Here is a 13,787-nt window from a genome sequence, read left to right as displayed (position 1 = left end):
GGGAAACAGATTTCATCCCAAAGTCTCACTCAAATTAGCAGTCTCACTGTCATCTCCTACACCGCCCTCATCACTTCGGTGTCTAATGGTCATAAATCTCTCCAAACCTTCTAGTCCCACATGAAACAGTTCTCCTAGTCTCCACCTTTGGACGTTCCCATGCCTCCTGCCCCCCAGAATTCTCTGCCTGAGTTCAGCTGCCCACCAGCAAGGCTGCAGCCGCTCACCCCTACTCAGCAGACTTGCACCTGATTTGCTATGAAAGGTCTGGGGAGGGAAAACGTGAATTAAAATTTCAGACTAGCCATCTCAGGACGCTGGGCAGCAGCTTCTTGCCAGCGGAGTTCCCAAATGTAGCAGTGAAGATGTTACAGCCTTGGAGATGCTGAACTGGGAGGAGGAAACATTCAGCCCAAGTGACCTTAAGATCAAGCCCAAGAATGGATTGCAGAGTCAGGACCGAAACCAGAATTTTAAGTGTCTAAACCTGGGGTCATGCAACGATGTAGTCTCCTTTATCAAATCATAGAATCATGGTATCTCAGAATGGCTTGGGTTGGAAGGGACATTACAGCCCTCCACCCCTCCCCCTGCAGTGGGCTGGTTGTCCCGCACCAGATCAGACTGCCCAGGGTCCCCTCCAACCCAACCTAGCGCACCTCCAGGGATGGGGCACCCACAGCTCCTCTGGGCAACTTGAAACCTTTGGCATTGCTGTGAGTTTTGCTTAGTTTCGATTTTTACCATGCTGTACAGGAAATATAACCAGTATAAAGAATGCTTGTACTGATAATTACCTAATCTTTTGAATCTTGACATTTAGTATGAAGGACAGAATTCAAGCGGAGTTTGGCCACAACTAGGAAGAACTCACCTGCTGAGAATGATGCCAGCCACAAGGAAGCAGATATTTAGATATTTCCCCTCTGTCAGAGTATAAGTATTGCAATGTCTGCTATGAATTGTTAGACACAAATGAACATCTCTCTGCTACTTTCTCCTTGTCTTGCTATGGAAATAATGCCTTCAGCTGGGCGGACCTCTTTTATTACCAGTTCACGTTACTGGAAATTTTGAATTAGAGGGGGATAACTCTCAAAGTGAAAGGACTCTGATGGCTTCAAGATCTTCACTCTGCATATTCTCAGAGGAGCAGATGTACCAAAGCAGTATCCCATGCTTAGAAATGGAAATTGTTTAAGAAGGAGTTGGAATAATAGAATCATAAAATCACAGAATAGCTTGGCTTGGAAGGGATCTTAAAGCCCATCCTGTCCAAACTCTCTGCCATGGCCTGGGTGCCTCCTACCAGGTCAAGCTGCCTGGGTCCCCATCCATGGCCTTGGACACCTCCAGGGATGGGGCATCCACACTGCTCTGAGCAGCAGTGCCAGGGCCTTCCCTTACCCCCTCAGCTGATGTAGCCCAGGATGCTGTTGGCCTTTTGTGCTGCAAGTGCACACTGCTGGCTCGTGTCCAGCTTTTTGTCCACCAGGACCCCCAAGTCCTTCTCTACTGGGCTGCTCTCAGTGAGCTCTTCTCCCAGTCCGTGCACATATATGGGATTGCCCCAAACCAATGCAATACCCTGCTCTTGGTCTTGTTGAACCTCATTGGGGCCCACTTCTCCAGAATGCCCAGGTCCCTCTGGGTGCTGTTCCTTCTTTCTGTTGTGTCAGCTGCACCACTCAGCTTGGTATCATCAGCAAACTTGCTGAGGGTGCACTGGATCCCACTTTGTGTGATAATGATAAAGATGTTGAAGAGCACCGGTAAATGTAAAAGGATCAGGTAGTGGCACAAAGACAATTACCCTGGCACAGCCCCAGTCCTTCTCACCAGGACCCCCTAAACACCTCAAACACATCTCAGCTGGTAGCACGGATCTCTCACAGCTCCTCAGCAAGTCCTAAACCAGCCAGTGTGTCTGGATATTTGTTTCTCTTGCACATGAGCTCTGAAGGTTAAATTGTCCACGTGGGGTTGAGCCTCCTGACCAAATTCCTGTAGCATTCCAGCACAAACTAAAACAACTTTGCAATTTTCATTTGAAGCCCTGCCCTTTTCCAGAAGTACTCACTTGGGGTAGAAAGAGGAGCAGAAATACAAAGGAAGAGGCAATACGAGCAACTCTTTAGGCTGCTGCTTGTGAACATCACCCACGGGCATCACCAAAGCAGGATGCCAGTGAGAACAGTGCATGCTTTTCACTCAGCAGGGGAGACTGAAAAAGCAAACACGTGACTGAGGTGCTCGTGTTGCTTCATTTTCTACAGCGAGAGCCTCAGATAGTGGGGCAAAGAGATCCAGCCTGAGACCGGATGAAATCCTGCACACAACAGTGGTATTTCAAAGTACAGCAAGGAGCAGTGCAGCTTGAAGGTTGGCCCAAAACGCTGAGTGGTTTTGGTATCCAACCACCATCAGAATTTCTCACCACACATTCCAAGGCTTATAAGTGAGCAACGAAATCAGCCCTGCGATCAAACAAAAGCACTGTGTAGGGAAACAGCTCGGTTGCACTTGCAACATGGGAGAAATTTTTTCCCCCTTTAGGCCCAGTGAGGGTAATGAGATTATATTTTTCAGTAAAATAAAACCACATGTGCATGTGATTGCAAATCTAGGTCTTTAAATGCAAACACATTCTATGAATACCTCTGCTTTCCTTTCTTTTGCTTACCACCATAATACATAGATTGGAAATGGATGGGAAAATGGGAAACCTGGGCTTGGAATGCTGTCAAAGTACAACACCCCACGCGCACACTTTAGATTAAACATTCTGGGATCACTCATCAGTCTAATCGGATAAGGCTGAGATCAGTGGGAGGTTAAGGACCAGATTTGTTCGTTAGCATAATTAAAAAAATAATACCAGGAAAAGCGTGCCCCTGGCATCATGCTCTGGGAAGGAAAGGAAGGAATTTTTGCAAGTGGAATTTTCCAGCAGCTGTTGCAAATTGTCCCAGTGCCTCAGTCACAAAGGACCTATAAAACACAGTGTAGTGTATAGTTTTGGTGGGAGAGGACATGATACTCTATTAAAAAACAGCCACTCCAGACTGCATTGCTGCACTAAGCATTTCTGACCAGTAAAGGCTGTATTCACTGCACCGTACTGCACTGACTATGCATAGACATAGCAATGCATGAGACAACACAATAGCACAGACTTCAGATCCGTAGAAAATCTTTTGATGGTCTCCCAATGATGGGTTGCTAAAGCAAATTAAATGAAGGGAAATGGGAATCTCTTCCCTTAATCTCTGAGCTTTCTTCCCTGTTAAAGTGGCCATTCTAATAATCTCACACTAACTTCCATTTCCATATTAGCTGCTTATGAGACATAGGAAGAGCAGGATATTTAAAGATATAACAAAACTTGAATACAGCTCCTAGGAAATAGAAAGGGAATTTACAGACTGATGAGAATAAAAACAGCCTCTCTGGTCCCCTCCTGCACTGTCACTGCAATCTGTCCTGGAATTCACTCTCCATCACAGCAGAGGACTTTATACCTTGTAAGTGATGATCTGCATTTGTACTGCAGATGCTGTGATGTCTATTAAATGTCCTACACACTGCAACCAAATGCATAGGTCAAGACGATTGCACATCTAGAAAAAGGAGCAGGGAAGAGCAGGTACATCCCAAGGTTTGAGAAAAGTGAGAAAATGGTCCAGAACACCTGTGAGCTACAAATTAAACAGCCTGCCTATCACTGTGCCTGCATACGTCTGCACACAAAGCTGTAGGACCTACTCCTGAAAAAAATCAAGATGGGAGCATGACTTTGCAAAAAAAATCCAACATATTGGTGTCTGTGACCACAGAGTTAGTGGACATTTTGTTCTCAGTGGAAGGTATATCAACCCCCATTTCAACTTGCCTTGCCTGTCCTCACTTTTTAGAATTCTCTGTGCTCAGGTTACACTCATCTCTTGCTGTTCTATGCTCACTCAGTGCTGTCCCACTAAGGCCAAGGTACATCCCTCTCGAGTTCAGGGACAGTTGGTGAAAGGCCAGAATTTGGAGTCTGGTAGCCACAAGCACATCATACAATCCATGGCAAGACAGAGATTCAAGGCAGGGCAATAAGGGCTTCAGTGCTGAAATAGCTAGCTAAAGTGGGACAGCTTACCACTCTCGGTTGACCACAGAAGGTCAGGACAAGCCATTGCCCCATTAGTGGCAACCAAGTTTCTGTTACAGATCTGCTTTACACGCAGATCCATGAATATTCTGGGTCCTCATGAGGTAACTCATGGCTCTGGATGGCTAATGGCAGATAAAGCCTAAATTCAAGATTACAATTAGATTAAAATGGAGTGTGAAAAGGCATAGTTCTCTATTACTCTTAAAAAATGGAATGGCACACACATAAAATATGACATCTGTTGGGGCTTAATTGTTCATAGGGGAACAAATACAACACTGGTTTCTTTGCATGCAGACATTAAAACACAAATGGGACTTTTAGCAATAAAGGGACATCTAACACCTCTTCATTGCTGCTCTATGAAAAAGCAGTCATCTTATTACCTGTCCTAGAATCATAGAAACATTAAGGTTGGAAAACACCACTAAGATTACCAAGTCCGACCATGAACCCAACACCACCATGCCTACTAACCATGTCCCTAAAAAGTCCCGATGCTGAATATCTTTTTGTATGGATAAAACAGGTTGATGAGTTTTCCTTGCGATGATAAATACAGCTAACATGTGTGACATCTGGCTCTCCTGACCCAAATCTTGTCGCAACCAGATGTTAGCTTTGCAAAAGTTTGGTAAGAGAAGCATCTTCTTACTATTTTCTCCACCTCTAAAACACTAGTTTAGACACTAAAATTTACTGCCCAAGCAATGGCACGGTGGATGGGTTTGTACTGGCAAGCCACTGGTAGCCAGCTACAAAGAGGAATAAAGTTATTTCCAAACAAGGAATAGGTGGTGTATAAATACAGTAGTAAAGCTACTTGGTACGAGCAATACATAAGCAATAAAAATAATACCCATTAAGTGTAAATCTGAGTATTTGTGTTTTGAGTAATCATGTTTCCAAGATTTTCTTGAGAGCTTCTGTCATCTGGAGGGCAAGAAAATATGAACATTTTCTGCACCTGGAAATGCTATGCAATTTTAATTGTACATTCCCAGTTCTACACCATCTTCCCTTTGATCCCTGTCATTTCTATGAGCTCCATCTCCTCCTAACTTCTGCTGTTTTCACACATTTTGCATTCAGTTCCACTTTCTGCTCTTGCTACCGTCTCTCTTTCCAAATATATACAACCTTTTTCCTTTTCCTTCCCTGTTTCACCTCTTATGGCTTTTCTTCCCTCTGAACACAACATCTTTGCTTTCTGATCATCTTTTGGGACATCTTCTTTACATTACTAAAACTTTCACCCCTTCATCACTTCACTATTTCTCCTCATCAAAACAAGAGGGAAACTGCTCCTACAAGAGCACATCTTGTACCGCACAATGTTTGATGACTCCAATGAAAGGGACCCACCACGGACGACCTTCATTCAATTTAATATTCCACAACTGCTATGTGCATCCTTGAGTTTTTTGAAATGTTTTATGTCTTTGTCTTTGGTTTACAGTTTTAATTTTAATGACGTTTGGAAGAAGGAGTACCTATAGACTGGAAATGACAAAAGACAGAAGCAGCAGATTAGGAATGGACAGGTGCACCATTGAACGATTAAGCACTGTGTGCATTTATATTATAGTTCTTTTGATTCTGTACTAATTCTGTGCATATTTCTATCCAAAGAAACTGTGCACATGCTTTCCCCTGCTCAAATAACAAAGAACATAGGAAGACCCAGAATGTTGACCCAGCTTGACTGATGTCTCTGATTGATTTCAGTGAATCAAAGTATAAACTCTCTTTCCCTGGGGAGAAAAATCATAGAATCACAGAATCATAGAATGGTTTGGGTTGGAAGGGACCTTTAAGATCATCCAGTTCCAGCCCCCTGCTATAGGCAGGGACACCTCCCTCTAGACCAGGTTGCTCACAGCCCCATCCAGCCTGGCCTTGAATGCTTCCAGGGAGGGGACATTCACAACCTTGCTGGACAACATGTTCCAGTGTCTCACCACCCTCACAGTAAACAACTTCTTCCTGGTATCTAGTCTAAATCTACCCTCTTCCAGTTTAAAACCATTTTCCTTCTGTCCCGTTGCTACCTGCCCTTATAAAAAGTTCCTCCCCATCTTTCCTGTAGGCCCCCTTCAAGTATTGGAAGGCTGCTATAAGGTCTCCTTGGAGCTTTCTCTTCTCCAGGCTGAAGAGCCCCAGCTGTCTGAGCCTATCCCCACAGGGAGGTGCACCAGCCCTCTGAGCACCTTCATGGCACTTCTCTGGACCCACTCCAACAGCTCCATGTCCTTCTTGTGTTGAGGGCCCCAAAACTGGACGCAGCACTCCAGGTGAGGTCTCACAAAAGCAGAGTAGAGGGGCAGAATCACCTCCCTTGACCTGCCGGTCACACTTATCTTGATGCAACCCAGGATATAGTTGGCCTTCTGGGCTGCAAGTGCACATTGCCAGTTCATGTTGAATGTCTCATCAACCATCACCCCCAAATTCATCTCCTCAGGGCTGCTCTCAAGCCATTCTCTGCCCAACCTGTATCTGTGCTTGAGACTGCCCCTACCCAGATGCAGGACCTTGCACTTGGCCTTGTTGAACTCCATGAGGTTATTCCACACTGCAAGTGTTCTGCAGTGGTGGATTAGCAACAAGATGCACCTCTGTACACAACTTTTGTGCCAGGCACTGCCAGCAGCTAGTAAGCATTCTACATGTAATAAACCCGAGTTTTTCCCAGAACACAAGGAATTTGTTGCTGTGACACAATGTTGCCAAAATAACAGCACATATGTGTGCAAAACCCTGCTCTGCTCCCAGAGCTTACTGCAGGGCTTTTCTCATCCCTGTTCAGCAGCGTCCACCTGTATGTCCATGAGCAGGACCCATTCTGGCATTCACTCAACCCTTGCTGCCCTCTGTAGCTCAGTAGAAAGTAGATACCATTCACTTCTCTCCTGAAACACCCAAAAGAACAACATTTCATCTCTGAATGGCGAAAGATGTGTGACCAGAGACTTGCTCCTTCCAGCTACAAGAGGGCTAGGAGAGCAAGAGAACTATTACAGAGATATTCATACAGACACATTACATATTGTTTGGTGACTCTTCATTTACATGGCATGGAAGATACTGTTTGAGTACATTAGTTTCACTGGAAAAGACAAAATTGGATTCATGAAAAGGAGCATCCATGCAGCACTGCAAGCAGCCTGGCCCATCCAGCACAGTCTAGGAATTTTACATAAGGTCGACAAGATTACATTTAGCTAAACAAGAATGATACATCTTTGGGATGAATTTGCCATGTATACACATATATACTTTTTTTTTGCTGTTAATTAAGCCAAATCTGAAAGCTGATACAATGCAAAGAGAGAAGAACTTGATTAGCTTCAGAAGGGCAAATGCTCACTGACATACCAAACCATAGTAGTTGGGAACTGGAAGTTGATTAACAGCAGAATAACAGGAACAGAGCAAAAAAGGGAAACTGTTCTTAACCCTGAGATGTTTGCACATGGACTGAGATGGAAGGGGGGGCTGGGACACATAGAAATAAGCTACATCTATGTGCTTGAGAAATGAGTTAGACTAGACATCCAGACCAACTCCACTGATTATTGTAAGCTTTTAAATTTATTCTTTTATAGGCATATGTGGAAATTTGTATTGTTTTAGATTTTTCCTGCATGAAAATTGAAAAAGAAAAAGCCTTTTCCTTGGTTGATGCCTCCTGGAAGCCAAAGTGGCCTCATCTTCAGCAAACTTTTGTCTAGTACAAGCAAGGGTCGAGAGCAGCAGGTGCTAGAGAAGGAATCACGCACAAGGGTTGCAATCTTCATAGCTCCATCCCAAACTCTGCTAGGATCTTTGTGGAATGACCCATCACCTCCTGTCCAGCATAGCTGAAAACTAACTGCAGCTGTAAGCACTGCTGCCTCCCAGGGTGGCAGTTCTGCAAACAAGCAGGAATGCACCAGACTCACACAGACCAATCACGCAAATCCAATCTGTCCTTCAAGCTAGAAGCACATAGCAAGCCAAGGGGGTTCGAAGTCTACAATATCAGAAGAGGAATGTCAGCAAGAACGTCGTGCAGGAGGCACATTGTCGTTATAACAATCTGCTCCCAGAGGAGGCCGCTAACTCGTGTGCTGTAGATTTGCGTAATAAAGCTAAGGAGGTCAGAGGGAGCCATTTGCCTGTAACTGATAATCACACTGGCAAGTTCTGCAAGCTCATTTGTTCCATTGTCCTTTCAAAGAATGATGGCTATTTGTAAGGCTTGCAGAAACCCGTGTTTTTACATGAAGCAAGCAATGGACAAAGTGCACCCAAACGTCTCTGCCTTCAGACACGTGCTTTTCAAAAACACTTTGCCAAATTTCTCCTGATGATGTGAGAAGAAACTGCACCAATGCTGGAGAAGACAGATGCTTTCACGCATGTCACAAAGCCTTCCAGGATGTAAATTCTTCTGGGAACCCATCCAAAAGCATTCAAATGGTAACTGAGAATCACTTACACACTCAAACAGAAGTAGGGCCAAAGGCCTCGTTATTCAATATAATGAAGCCCGACAGGTGAATGAGTAATGGCCCCTCAGAGAAGGCATATGACTGTTCTTCCCCTCCATTCTAAGCCAGGGGCTAACCTTTCCGCACTGCAGTTATCTGTTACAGAGTAGGTAATGTCTTTTGCCTGGAAGAATGTGGCTCTGTTTCACCAGTGTGGGCTAGATCAAAGCCCCCCTGTGTGACAGTCACATCCAGTTTACTCCTTCAAAGCACATCTGTGGACAGCCTTAATCACCCAGGTCCCCAGCGAAATGAAAATCTTCCTTTGCCATCTTACTGTTGGAGAGTACAATATGGGCTATTGCAAGGCCATGTATTTTTCACTTAAAACAAGCTAGGAAGAGACACAGTAATCTTCAAACATACAAGGATAAGTTCCTATCTCCTCCAATGGATTGTGGGAACCTAAGGAGGAGTTTACCTTCAGCCTTCAGGGACTGCAGATCCTCTCTGGTTGACTTAGGACAGGTCTCTGTGGCTGTCACATGAAGCAGGAATCTGTGCCAAACCTGCCTGCCTCACATGCCAGAACTCCTCATTCCATTCATCACATCCACTCCTAATCAGCATTTTGTCCTCCTCACCTGCTGTACCCAATCTCCAGCTTCCTAATACCAGTATTCTATTTACTTTATAGCGTGACGAAATTTCATCTCTCTCATGCCCTTGCTCCATGCTGTTGTGCTTTAAGGCAATCACTTTAAGGCGAGGAAGGACCATGGCCTAAATTCAAGCAACAGAAAGAGGGTTCAGGATCAGAGAAGAGAGAACTGCCTTTATGGAAAGTGGAAGGGCCACCCCATCTTGGGCCCAGCCCCGAGCTGACTCTCATTTTTATCTTGCTTTCCAACAGTGGTTTCTCAGCTTCTCCACTGTCACGTCCTGTGTTGAGCAGGTTTCCTCCCCTCGTGCAACCTCCGTTTCTAATCTTGCCTCGACAGGAACACTGAGCTTCCAGCAAGGTCCTACTGGTGAGTCAACATCCACTTGTACAGCTGCTTGTGAGCATGGTGTATGAAGCGATGCAAATTGATCTATTGTTTGCTTCAACCCCACGTGTGGTGAGAACTGATGAGAACAATGCACTCCTCAAAACAGTTCCCCCGTTATCAGCCTCTGATCTTAATCCCAGGAGTCAATGCCATAATGCATCATGCTAAATGAGTGTGAGCTCCCCTGGGCAGGGACCTTATCTCACTTGGTGTCTAAAGCACCACGCAAGGTTATGGCAATTGAGCAATTAAGTAAAGGTTACTATGTCCCAAAAGTGTTAGCACAGGCATTTGGGAACACTTCTCTGGTTCCCAGATGAAAAGAAGAAAGAGTAAATTCTTATATATGCTACAGCTCACATGCCACTTCCTGGCACTCCATCGCTGGGACCTTCCCACCTGGCAGATCCCAGAATGAACAGCACAGAAAGAGAAATCACCAGCCTTGGACACCCACCAATACAGGTATGAGTAAGTGTCATCTTCTGAAGGCAAGGAAGCACGCTGGAGAAATGCTGAAAACCATTTGCTGTTTGTTGCCACTGTATGTTCCATTTGCTGCCAGAAATATTTCCTGAGGTGAAGGCAAAGAATAAACAGACAGGCAGTAACATTTTACCACTATGTTCTATTTAACTATGTTGTCTGCACCAACCAAAATATCAGAACCTCTCAGCAAACTGAACTGTAGAAGAATAACTGAATAAAGCAGCAACCCAGTCCCATCTTCATCTTGCCATCTAGGAAACCTCTGCTATAGATAACAAAAATGATTCCTTCTTCTGGGACGGGTCATTCCATTAAGGCAAATGAAGTCACTGCCTTCATCTCACCTTATTCCTGTACCAGCTAGGAAAGAGCTGGTCTTGGTTGGATGGAGGCCTAGGAAACCTGATCTCATGGGTGGCAACCCTGCCCATGGCAGGAGGGTTGGAACTGGATGGACTTTAAGAACTCTTGCAATCCAAGCCATGATATGATGCTACGATAATATGATGATGTGGTTCTACGGTTTTGTAACACAAGTAAAGGCCACCTCCATGCAGGTCATGAACTACAATGTGTTTGCAGTGCTCCTGTCAGGTAAAAAGCATCTACAACGCCCTTAAAATACCTGTGCCTCTGCCTATGACTCACCTTCAGATTAACTGCAGTGAAGACAACCCTAGGACGATCAGGTCAAGGCTGTCAAAGAACATTGCTTCTGGGTGCAGCACATCAGAGTGAGCAGCCAGCCTCGCCCCAGTTATTACCTCAACAGCTTGAATTCACATCCACATCTCACCTTTCCTCCCAGGTTTTCCCCGGGAGGGCTCATGGGCACTGTGCCTTACCTCACTGTTTTCCACCATACATGGTAACTTGATGCTATGATCAGGTTCAGGTTTTGGAACTCAGTTCAGGAGGAAATTGGTGAAAACAATGCACGTTATACTAAAAGCCATGTGTCAGGTCACATTTTATGGTGCAGTGTTCTTCTCTGCCCATTCAACCCAAACTCAAAACGAATTGCCTTCAAACTCTTGTGTTTGGCTATACTTAGGAGCTAGAAGCCCACAGAGGATGCAGAACCTCTGGTTGACCAAGCAGTGAGTGAGCTGAGGAGCATTCAGAGCACCTCTGCCAATGTGAAGCTGCAGATGGTGCCCAAGTGCGTAAATCTCTTAGGTCACCAGCTGTGCTCATTCAACAAGGATAGACAACACAGAGAACCTCCACAGCCCCATAAGAAGGAGGGTCTGGGACTTCATTTGTGGTGGCAATTCAAGTGCCTTGAATCGTGCACATCACTCAGTTCTGGTTCAAAGACAGGTTTAGTGTCTTTATTTTGCCAGCTGTCTCACCCTCTTGCTCACATTAATTAAGCATCACGCAGATGACAGGCCTTCCATACTGACCAGAGCAGGGAAACGAATCCTGGGCAGGCCCAAACTCCACATGCATGACTAAGGCTCCAGCCAAGCCCTTTATGATGGAGGCACCTAAATGAGAGCTCTATCTTACAAAACAACACTCATCATTTGGCATTTTTATTCGAGAGCATGTCTAGGGTAGGGGAGGACAGTCAGTTGTTGGGAAGCCCACGTTAAGTCAGAGGAGCACTGGATGCAATCAACTTTATGTTTCTATCTTTAAGCAGATACACAGCTTTGTGAGTCAAAAGCTTCTTAGGTTGTCATTCTGAAAGGTCACAATCAGGCATTTTAGGGCAAAGCAGTATTTAAATCAGGTGTACCTACGCTGCTAGGTAAGCTTAGGGCCAGTGCTGAGATGAGGCAATCCCACTTTAAAATCTGCAGGTCTATAATAAAAGCTTGCATTATCCTGAGCTCTAGTGCTGCTTGGAGAAGGTGGGCATTAGTGTTCTCATCGCCACAGGCTCATTCTTTTATATAGTTTGTCCTATTTTTACAGGCAAGGTTGAATAAACCATGTCTCTGCCTGAATATGTGCATTCCAAGCCCAGTTCCTGCTGCTCATAGCATGGAGCTTTGAACAGCCAGCAGAGGGGAAAGAAACACATTGGTCTGGGAGATGAGAGCTGTTCTTCATCTCAATATGTGACTGTGTAGAAGTCAGTAGACATCTTAACAGTGAGATGTTTCCTATCTCTCCTTCCATCCGTGATGTTCTGCCTATATTCACATACAAGCTGTTTTTCCTACAGCAATTGCCTACTAGTTGAGAAGTACCCAAATACACACCTGACTTTCTGTCAGGTGACATTTAGCAGAGGAGACAGGGGCTTGCCAGCAGCCCACAGCTGCTCATCAATTCACAGCCACAGCTTCGGTGATGGAACAGCCCAAGACGTAGCAGTGACGATATGGCAAGCAAGAGAATTTCTCAGGTCAGGAGCATTTGTAATGGACTAAGCAAACACCACAGGCAAGAGAGTGAACCTGCAAGACTTTCAAATTGGATCAGTGGGAGCTTGACGTAGTGATGACCATGTTCTACATGTTCACTTGGTGCCAAGAAGCAGGATCAGTGTCACCTGCAGGAACAGTTCCTGGCATGACGCCCTCCGTCCCTCCCTCCCCTTGCACTTTCCTTGCTCTGTACTCAACCCTTGCTCTAAACTCAACTTAGCTGTTGGTTTGAGGACCAAAGAGATGCATGGCAGAGAACCACAGCCCATAGCGGCTCCAAGAAGCTCAGCATGGCCAAGTTTTTTCATGACTCTGCCAGTAGAAACCAGAAGGAAGGAAAATTTCTCTGGGTCTCCATTTTCACCTCCCAGCTACTTCATAGGCCCAATACCTTCAGGGAAGGGTACAAGATCTGACAAATCATAAGAATGTATGCAGATTGACACACTTGAAGGAATAGGGGCAGGACTTGTAGATGCTGTTGGAGTAATCAAAGTAGATAACATTGAAAATGGAATTAAGACTCAAAGGGAGGGAGGGGGAACAAATGGTTCCAGTTTGGCCCTTGAGTGGTGCGAGGACTATCCACAGAATGGAGGGCCCATCTGGTCTCTGGGACCAGATCAGTGATCATTTCTTCTGTACAAGCACTGAGGGAAGTTGTTAATAAAGTAGTGTAACTATTGCTGACGTTATCTATAGCTCTTAAAAAAAAAAAAAAAAAACATGAAAAAGACAAACTGTACTTGATTGGTCGTATATTAGGAAAAGCTTCTCACGAAGAGTGTTTGGGCACTGGCACAGGGTGCCCAGAGACGTGGTGGAGTCTTCTTCCCTGGGGATGTTCATGGATGGGTTGGGATTGGGCTTGGGAATCTTGGAAGTAATTCCAACCTTAATGATACTGTGATTCTATGAATGTGGAAGGTACACTGGTTTTGGTGCTAGACCAGAAGCAACTTTCTTAGATGCTACTTAAGCATCAGTTCTGTGACTGGAAGAAAAAGTCATAGATAACAGATTTTGAAACATACGACATCAACAGAAGAAGACTCGGTTCATTTCTTCATACCCAACCTCAACTGTGCCTTGAAAATCAAGGTGGCTTTACATACATCATGGCTTTTAAATAAAAAGATGCATTTGTAAGTAGAATCACTCGCAGTGAATTTTCCTGAAACTTGGTAAACAGCCCCACTGATACCTCACAAGGAGAAAACTGAGTCGA

The sequence above is a fragment of the Numida meleagris genome, chromosome Z (genome assembly GCF_002078875.1).
Source record: "Numida meleagris isolate 19003 breed g44 Domestic line chromosome Z, NumMel1.0, whole genome shotgun sequence".
In the NCBI taxonomy this organism is placed as follows: Eukaryota; Metazoa; Chordata; class Aves; order Galliformes; family Numididae; genus Numida; species Numida meleagris.
Note: the sequence above shows the minus strand (reverse complement) of the source record.